Below are 10,358 nucleotides of genomic sequence, written 5' to 3' on the forward strand. Positions count from 1 at the left end.
TCTGAAACTCCCTCCCTAAACCTCTCCACCTCTCTTTCCTCCTCCAAGACTCTGCTTAAAACCTACCTCTTTGACCAAGCTTTTGGTCACCTGTGCTAATTTCTCCTTAATAGGCTCGGTGTCAAATTTTATAAATCTCATAATACTCCTGTGAAGTGCCGTGTGACGTTTCGCTACATGAAAGGCGCTATATAAATACAAGTTGTTGGGTTGGGACTTTGGCCCTATGGGTTATTTTCTTTCCCAATGACTCCACCATATTACAACATGCTGTAAAATAGGTTGAACAGTTACCCCCCCCCCCCCCCACCCCCATAGTCACAGTGATACCTGCCCTCAGCGATGTGGACCATATATAGTACACACCTCAAAATGCTGGAGAAGTACCACCAACACTGCTTCCAGAAGATCCTGCAAATCCACTGGGAGAATAGACGCACCAACGCCGGTGTTCTCGCTCAGACCAACATCCTCAGCATCGGAGCACTGACCACACTCGACCAGCTCTGTTGGGCAGGCCACATCGTCCACATGCCCGACACAAGACTCCCACAGCAAGCGCTCTACTGGGAACTCCTACACAGCAAGTGAACCCCAGGTGGCCCAGAGGAAACGCTTCAAGGGCACCCTCAAAGCCTCCTTGATAAAGTGCAACATCCCCACCGGCACCTGGGAATCCTTGGCCCAAGACCGCCCAAAGCGGAGGAAGAGCATCGGGAGGGCGCTGAGCACCTCGAGTCTCGTCGCCGAGAGCATGCAGAAAACCAAGCGCAGACAGCGGAAGGAGCGTGCGGCAAACCAGACTCCCCACCCACCCTTTCCTTCATCCACTGTCTGTCCCACCTGTGGCAGAGACTGTAATTCCTGTATTGGACTTTGAGAGTGGAAGCAAGTCTTTTTCCTCAATTCCGAGGGACTGCCTATGATGATGATGATGAGTCTCAGTGGGTAACATCCTGCCCTCTATGGTACTGAGCCACTCAGTCCCGAGAATCCCAGGCCCACTCCACCCGATCTGCGCTCTCATCCACTGGCTCGACGGGAATGGTGCTACAAAATGTCACCTTGCCAAAATCCCTGCCCCCTCTGCTTCTTAGCAATAACATCCCTTCCTCTCTATGTGAAAAAGGAAGTGTTTACAAAGGAAAATAGTTGAGGGCCAATGATTCATTCTTACATAACTAATATTTAAACTAATGGTTCAACTTTAATTGAGTTAAAGATAAGCCGCCAGACCTTCCGTTTTTGGTCACTGTCTGGTGAAGCCGACTGAAGGAGGGTGTGTGGGCGTAGAGTGAAGGACAGAATCTGGCTGGGCTGCAGTGTGTCACCGGCTGCTTCCCCATTACCCCATGTATGAATAGACTACCGCCTCATGCTGTCTCACATGTGGTGTGGCCATTTCAGGGAATTACCAGAGTTGGCCTTTATTGTAAGGGGGATGGAGTATAAAAGTAGGGAAGTCCTGCTACAACCGTACAGGGCGTTGGTGAGACCACACCTGGAGTACTGCGTTTTGGTCTCATTATTTAAGGAGGGATATACTTACTTTTGAGGCAGTTCAAAGAAGGTTCAGGAGGTTGATTCCTGAGATGAATAGATTGAATAGGCTGGGTTTGTTCTCATTAGAACAGAGGAGGCCTCATTAAGGTGTACACAATTTTGAGGTGTCTGGATATAGTGGATAGCAAGGGCCTATTTCCCTTGGTGGAGGGTCAATTACGAGGGGGCATAGTTTTAAAGTGGTTGGTGGAAGGTTCAGAGGGGATTTAATGGGAGGCTTCTTCACGTAGGAGTCTGGAACTCACTGCCTAGATGCAGAAACCCTCACCACATTTAAAAGGTGCTTGGATGGTCACTTGAAGTGCCGTAACCTGCAGGGTTACGAACCGAGAGCTGGTAAGTGGGATTAGACTGGATAACCTCTTATTGGCTGCCGCAGATACGATGTTAAGTCCTTCAGGGAATCGAATACAACCAGGGTGATCTCCTGGACTAGTTTCGATCACCTGGATGGGTCGGAGAGGAATTTTCCCAGATTTTTTTCCCTCAATTGACGTGGGTTTTTATTTGGTTTTTGTTTCTCCCAGGAGATCACATGGCTCCGGTTGGGGTGGAGTGTAGAATGTTTCAGTGTAAGGGGTGTCGCAGTTGTGTGGGGCGGACTGGTTGGGCTGGGTGCTCTTTACCTTTCCGCCATTGTTCATAGGTTTGTATGTAACCTTCAGGGCTGCTGACCGAGGGCCGTGTGGCTCTTTGTCGGCTGGCTTAGACACGATGGACCTTAAAGGCCTCCTTCTGCATTGTAAATTTCTATGTTTCCATGAAGGGGATTGTCTTATGAAGAAAGTTTGAGCAGGTTGGGCCTATATTTATTGGAGTTTAGAAGAATGAGGGGTAATCTTACTGAAACATATAAGATTCTGAGATGGTTTGACAGAGTCGATGCAGAGAGGATGTTTCTACTCGTGGGGGAATCTAGAACTTGGGGGCATAGTCTCAGAATAAGGGGTCGCCCATTTGAAACGGAAATTCTTCTGAGTGTCGCGAATCTTTGGAATTCTCTACCTCAGAGAGCTGTGGAGGCTGGGTCATTGAATGTATTTAAAAAGAAAAAAAGAAAGACTCGCATTTATGTAGCGCCTTTCATGACCAGCGGACGTCACAAAGCGGTTAAGGTGGAGATGGACAGATTTTTGAAAGATAAGTGAGTGATGGGGAACGGGCGGGGAAGTGGAGCTGAGGCCGAGATCAGATCAGCCATGATCTTATTGACGGCCTACTCCTGCTCCTATTTCTTATGTTATGTTCAATCTCACTCAGAGAGGCCATTGGAAAATGGATGTGGGGAATGTCACGCTTTTTTGTAGTAATCTGAGGTTGGTGCTGAGACACATTGTTGGGGCAGTGTACAGGGGCCCTTACTGTGCATCAACCTAGGTACCTGAGCAGAAAGCCACTTAATTCTGACACTGGATGGCTTCAAGATGAGGAGAATGCCGTAAGTTGTTGTGATCTGGGACGCACTGCCCGAGAGGGCGGTGGAAGAAGATGCAGTGGTAACTTTTAAAAGGGACTTGAACAAACACTTGAAAAGGAGAAATTTGCCGGGCTATGAGGCAGGAGGGGGAGTGGGATTCAGTGGACAGCTCTTTCAAAGAGCCGACACAGCCATGAAGGGCCGAATGGTCTCCTTCCGTGCTGTAAGATTCCGTGATTCTGCAGACTTGTGATACCACCTTAAGAGACCTGTTTCTGTACATTCAAAGACCCATTTAACATCTCACGGTATAGTTCCTCTTTATAAAAATTACATGGCCTATTATTCCTCTCAATTAAAGAGGTATGTTTTAAGATGCTCCTTAAAACCCACCTCTTTGACCAAGCTTTTGGCCACCTGTGCTAATTTCTACTTATGCGGCTCGATGTCAAATTTCTAATCTCACAATACGGCTTGGGACGTTTCAGTACGTTATGGGTGCTATACAAATGCAAGTTGTAGTTAATTCTGCACTCGGTCGGCCATACTCTGCAATGAGGGTTGCAAACGCTGCCCTGGAATCTCCAGGAATGAAACATTAACATTAACCTTTCAGATGAGACATTAAACCGAGGCAACGTCATCCCTCCCAGGTGGACGGAAACGATCCTTCCATGGCCACAACCGTCTTTATACCAGCCGAACGCGTGGTTAGTCCTATAGGGCGGGAGGGTTTTACGGGCTCCCACAACTCATACGAATGGGATGGGGGTGGTGGGGGAAGGGGGTGGGTGGGTGTGTGGGGGGAGAGGGGGGATGGGGGGGGGTGTAGGGGTGTGGGGGGGATGGTGAGGTGTGGGGGGTGGTATATTACCAAATATTGGTTCAATGAAGGCACCACCATCATATACCACTGCAGCTTTAATGGCAGGGTTGAGGCCTGTGATATTTTGCATCCCAGAGTACTTCAGGAAGTGGCCCTAGAAATAGTGGATGCATAGGTGGTCATTTTCCAACAGTCTCTGGATCAGTTCGAATGGATTGGAGGGTAGCTAATGTAACACAACTTTTTAAAAAAGGAGGGAGAGAGAAAACGGATAATTATAGACCGGTTAGCCTGACATCAGTAGTGGGGAAAATGTTGGAATCAATTATTAAAGATGAAATAGCAGCACATTTGGAAAGCAGTGAAAGGATCGGTCCAAGTCAGCATGGATTTATGAAAGGGAAATCTTGCTTGACAAATCTCTAGAATTTTTTGAGGATGTAACTAGTAGAGTGGACAAGGGAGAACCAGTGGATGTGGTGTATTTGGACTTTCAAAAGACTTGACAAGGTCCCACACAAGAGATTGGTATGCAAAATTAAAGCAGATGGTATTGGGGGTAATGTACTGATGTGGATAGAGAACTGGTTGGCAGACAGGAAGCAGAGAGACGGGGTAAACGGGTCCTTTTCAGAATGGCAGGCAGTGACTAGTGGAGTGCTGCAGGGCTCCGTGCTGGGATCCCAGCTATCTACAATATACATCAATGATATAGATGAAGGAATTGAGTGTATTATCTCCAAGTTTGCAGATGACACTAAGCTGGGTGGGGGTGTGAGCTGTGGGGAGGATGCTAAGAGGCTGCAGGGTGACTTGGACAGGTTAGGTGAGTGGGCAAATGCATGGCAGATGCTGTATAATGTGGATAAGTGTGAGGTTATCCACTTTGGTGGCAAAAACACAAAGGCAGAATATTATCTGAGCGGCGGCAGATTAGGAAAAGGGGAGGTGCAACGAGACCTGGGTGTCATGGTACATCAGTCATTGAAAGTTGTCATGCAGGTACAGCAGGCGGTGAAAAAGGCAAATGATATGTTGGCCTTCATAGCTAGGAGGTTTGAATATAGGAGCAGGGAGGTCTTACTGCAGTTGTGCAGGGCCTTGGTAAGGCCTCACCTGGAATATTGTGTTCAGTTTTGGTCTCCTTATCTGAGGAAGAACGTTTGTGCTATTGAGGGAGTGCAGCGAAGGTTCACCAGACTAATTCCCGGGATGGCAGGACTGACATATGAGGAGACACTGGGCCTGTATTCACTGGAGTTTAGAAGGATGAGAGGGGATCTCATAGAAACGTATAAAATTCTGTGGGGACTGGACAGGTTAGATGCAGGAATAATGTTCCTGATGTTGGGGAAGTCCAAAACCAGGGGACACAGTCTAAGGATAAGGGGTAAGCCATTTAGGACTGAGATGAGGAGAAACTTCTTCACTTAGAGAGTTGTTAACCTGTGGAATTCCCTACCGCAGAGAGTTGTTGAGGCCAGTTCATTGGATATATTCAAGAATTAGATATGGCTCTTACGGCTAAAGGGATCAAGGGGTATGGAGAGAAAGCAGGAAAGGGGTACTGAGGTGAATGATCAGCCATGATCATATTGAAAGATGGTGCAGACTCGAAGGGCCGAATGGCCTACTCCTGCACCTATTTTCTATGTTTCATTAGTAGCATGTATTAGAGTTGGCAGGTTACCAGTAATATTGGGCTATGTTAGTGTCCAGATATTTTGATAGCAGGTATTGAAGTCTTTTGTGACAGTGAAGTCACTGTAGTTGAAGTACTGAGCTGAGTCGTTATTTGAATTTGTCCTCACAAGATTCCGAAGCCTGCTGTTCCTCAGCATCACCTACAGCCTCTGCCAGTGATTGTGGGGGTGAGTTAGTGTGGAGGTGGAAGTGTGGTGATGGATGCCTCTTCCTTCTTCTCCAGATGCTGCTGTGCCTCGTTTCCCAGTTGCCAACACCCGATGCCAGGGGTTGAGGGGCTGAGACCGGCGGTGCCAATGCTGGAGCCAGGCGGACTGAGCAAGGGCCAATCGGGACCAAGCAGCAGGGAGGAGACCCAGGGACCATTTGACCCCAGGAGAGTCCCACGGTGGACGTGAAAGATCCTATGGCACTATTTTGGGGGGAAAAAAGAACATGGGGAATTCTCCTGGATGTCCTGAGCTAATATTTATCTGTCAACCAACATCATGAAAAACAGATTATCTGGTCATTATTACACCGCTGTTTGTGGGATCTTGCTGTGCACAAGTTAGTTGCGGTGTTTCCTGCATTACAACACTGACTACGCTTAAAAAAAAAAGCACTTAATTGGCTGTGAAGTGCTTCGGGAGGTCCCGAGGTTGTGAAAGCCGTTATATAAATGCACGTCTTTTTCTGTTCTGTCATCTGTCTGACTGAAATTAAGTCATGGATGAGTCAGAATTTACTGTAACTGAGGAACAGGAAGTCCAAAGCTCAGTGACCCTTGACCATAATTGCCAATCCTGTCCATCCCCCTCCTCCCAGCCACTCACTCGGGCTGATTTAGGATGTGTGAAACCTTTAGTGTCCTGTTCAACCCAGAACGGAGTTTCAGATCTCACACCCCGTCCATCACCACACCTACGTCCACCTCCGCACTAACTCACCCCCCACCATAACTCTTATTCGTGCTTTTGCTGACTGCCGTGGCTCTGTGCTTTGCACTCTCGACTCTGAATCAGAAGGTTGTGGGTTCATAGGCCCACTCCAGAGACTTGAGCGAAAAATCCAGGCTGACACTCCCAGTGCAGTGCTGAGAGGAGCCGTTGAACCGAGGCCCCGTCTGCCCTCTCAGGTTTATGTGAAAGATCCCATGGTCACTATTTCGAAAAAGAACATGCGGAGATGTCCCCGGTGTCCTGGGTTAATATTTATCCCTCAACCAACATCATTAAAATATATGATCTGGGCATTATCTCATCGTTGTTTGTGGGAGCTTGCTGTGCGCAAATTGGCTGCGATGTTTCTTACATTACAGCAGCGGCTGCACTTCAAGAGTACTTCGCTGGTTGTGAAATACTTTGGGACGTCCTGAGGTGATAAAAGGCAATACATAATTGCAAGTCTTTTTCTTGCATCTCTTGTCTTTTTCCTCTCGCTTTGAATCCTTCAAGGCACTCTCTTCTAGCCTCCCAACCCCCTCACTCGTTTAAAACTCAGTTGCTTGTATCGTATCCTGCCCTATTCGCCTCAAGTCTCAGTCAACCATTGTGTCCATGTCCACACTCATCTACGCCGGCTCCCTGTACCTCAATGTATACAAGTTCAATTCCGGGTCTTTATCTTCCAATCCTGCCATGGAAAGCCGCACCCTACCGTTATACCTTCCATCAATCTTAGTTGCCTTTGTAACTTCAGTCCTCCCAATTGTGGCTTCTGTGCAACCCCCACCCCCCCCCACTCATCCCACTTCCCTTCACCCACCACGGCAAACAGAGCCTTCAACTGCTTTGGCTCGACTTTCAAAAGATCATTGGATATATATACTTGAAAAAGAAAAAATTGGGCCCTGGTGAGATTGCACCTGGAGTATTGTGTACAGTCTTGGTCTCCTTACCTGAGGAAGGATATATTTCCCATTGAGGGAGTGCAACGAAGGTTCACCAGACTGATTCCTGGGATGGGGGGATTGTCTTATGAGGAGAGATTGAGTAGTCCAGGCTTATATTCTCTAGAGTTTCGAAGAATGAGAGGCGATCTCATTGAAACATACAAAATTCTTACAGGGCTCGACAGGGTAGATGCAGGGAGGATGTTTCCTCTGGCTGAGGAGTCTAGACCCAGGGGTCACAGTCTCAGGATAAGAGGTCGCCCATATAGATCTGAGATGAGGAGAAACTTCTTCACTCAGAGGTAGTGAACCTTTGGAATTCTTTACCCCAGAGGGCTCTGGAGGCTCAGTCTTTGAATATAATCAAGACCGAGATCAATAGATTATTTGATATTAAGGGAATCAAGGAATATGGGGATAGTGCAGGAAAGTAGAGTTGAGGTAGAAGATCAGTCATGATCTCATTGAATGGCAGAGCAGGCTCGAGGGGCCGAATGGCCTACTCCTGCTCCTATTTCTTATGTTCTTATAGAGCTCCCACCTCTGTTGCTCCAATCAGTCACAACCGTGATAAAAATGCAGATAAGAATCCATTTACTTACCTTGGTTCCGTAACCTTGAAAACCCACGCCAAACATTGCTTTTATGTTCCCTCTGTGCCTTTGGATGTTTTCCTGTTACTGATGTTGTATCGATGCAATACAGAAGCAGTCTTTATTCGCTGTCCATTTTAATGCAAACAGAGGCACATATATACAGACACACACACATACACAGGTGTTCTATGCTTTGGGGCAGTATTATCAATGGTAATGCCGGCAGGTTAGTATTTCGATTCTCTACGTTCCATAATGGGTTGCATATTGGCCGTTTGACAAATTAACAAAAGAAAAAAAATCTCATGGGGGAAGATAACCTATTGCAGCACCTGGGTGCAACAGATACAGGAAAATCAGTCCCACACACAACACATCACCCCCCCGCCCCCCCCCGGCTCCAGAAAATGTCACCCTATTTTTAAATTAATTCATTGAAATTAACAGACGAATAAGAAAATCAGGCTGGCTCAGTTATGGGTGTGTGTGTGTGTGCACTCCACCCAGCCCGATTTTCTGGTTTTCACTGCATTCAGGTGACCGAATTGTCCCAGGAGCAAGAAAATCTTTCCTGCAATACAAATGCCTCAACTTTTAGGGATCAGCAAAAGAAACGGGTCAAAAAAAAAGAGAAACCTTTCATTTGGTTAAGGAGTTTGAGACAACAAATTTGTTTTTTACGCCCGATCGCCTTCCTTTCCCGAGCTCCTCAAATATCCGAAGCAGATTTATTGCTATAAGATTACCCCGCAACTCGCTGCAACAAACCTGCAAATTAACAAAACGATTTGAGCACTGACCCACTTGTCTCTCATTCCCTCTTCTTTCTCTGCCTGCACAGTTTTTATTCTTTACCTTTTAATTTTTTTGAGGGGAGATTTCTTCACCCAGAGGGTAGTGGGGGTCTGGAACTCACTGCCTGAAAGGGTGGTAGAGGCAGAAAGCCTCACCACATTTTAAAAAGTACTTGGATATGCACTTGAAGTACTATATCCTACAGGGCGGCGCACCTTGAGCTGGGAAGTAGGATTAGGCTGGATAGCTGTTTGTCGGCTGACACAATGGGCCGAAATGGCCTCCTTCCGTGCTATAAATTTCTATGATTCTATGATCACCACTTTAGTCAGCACAATCTAAATTTTCCAACTGTGCAATCTCTTCTTCCGCCCGACCTTCTCCTGCCTCCATGTTAGAGCTGGCAGAAACTTCCAGGGAGCTATGGGAACTAGAGGGTGGGGTTGAAACCCCAGTTTGTGACATTAGTAACAGGCACAATAATGCATCTCCATGAAAACTTCATCGTCTGCCATTTTTAACGAAAGAAAAAATAGAAATCTGCCTATTTTAACTGGATGGATGTGTTGTCTAAAATGGCAAAGGGATTTCACAGAAATACATTAACATGTTAGAAATATACCGTGTGATTGTAACCATGGACTTTTTTTTGGGTGATTAATTTTGAACTTATCACCCACCCCCGGGGTTCACCAAATGCCTCAAATTCAAAGTTTTCATTTTCAAATCCCTCCATGGCCTCACCCCGGTCTATCTCTGTAATCTCCTCCAGCACCGCCCCCCCGGCCCCCGATGTCTGCACTCCTCTAATTCTGGCCTCTTGAGCATCCCTGATTATAATCACTCAACCATTGGTGGCCGTGCCTTCTGTTGCCTAGGCCCCAAGCTCTGGAACTTCCTCCCTAAACCTCTCGACCTCCCTTTCCTCCTTCAAGACGCTCCTTAAAACTTCCCTCTTTGACCAAGCTTTTGGTCACCTGCGCTGATTTCTACTTATGCGGCTCGGTGTCAAATTTTTTTAATCTCATAATACTCCTGTGAAGTGCCTTGGGACATTTCACTACGTTAAAGGCGCTATATAAATACAAGTTGTTGGTGTGTTTAAATCCCTTCATGGCCTCGTCTCTCCTCTGTAGCCTACCATCCAACCAAACTCCCCATTCGTCTGACTCTGACCAATTATGCAATCCCCCCCCTCCCTCCCCCATCACTCTCTTTGCCCCACCATTGGCAGCCATGCCATCAGCCGCCATAAGTCCCACACTGTAGACTTTCCACCCCCAATCCTTCTACCTCGCTCTCCTCCCTTTGAGATCCTCCTTCAAACCCACCTCTTTGACCAGACCTTTCGTCGGCCCCTTCTAATATCTACTTCCTTGGTTCAGTTCCGCGTCCACTTTTTTTTGTGTGAAATATTTTCGGATGCTTTTCTCTGATACATCGCCCAACCTTTTGATAGTTTGCTTGAATGGAGGTGTGTATCAACGCGTGACTGACTATAAGGTTAGAAACATAGATAGAAACATAGAAAATAGGTGCAGGAGTAGGCCATTCGGCCCTTCGAGCCTGCACCGCCATTCAATG

This window comes from Pristiophorus japonicus, chromosome 19, assembly GCF_044704955.1.
Source record: "Pristiophorus japonicus isolate sPriJap1 chromosome 19, sPriJap1.hap1, whole genome shotgun sequence".
Classification (NCBI taxonomy): Eukaryota; Metazoa; Chordata; class Chondrichthyes; family Pristiophoridae; genus Pristiophorus; species Pristiophorus japonicus.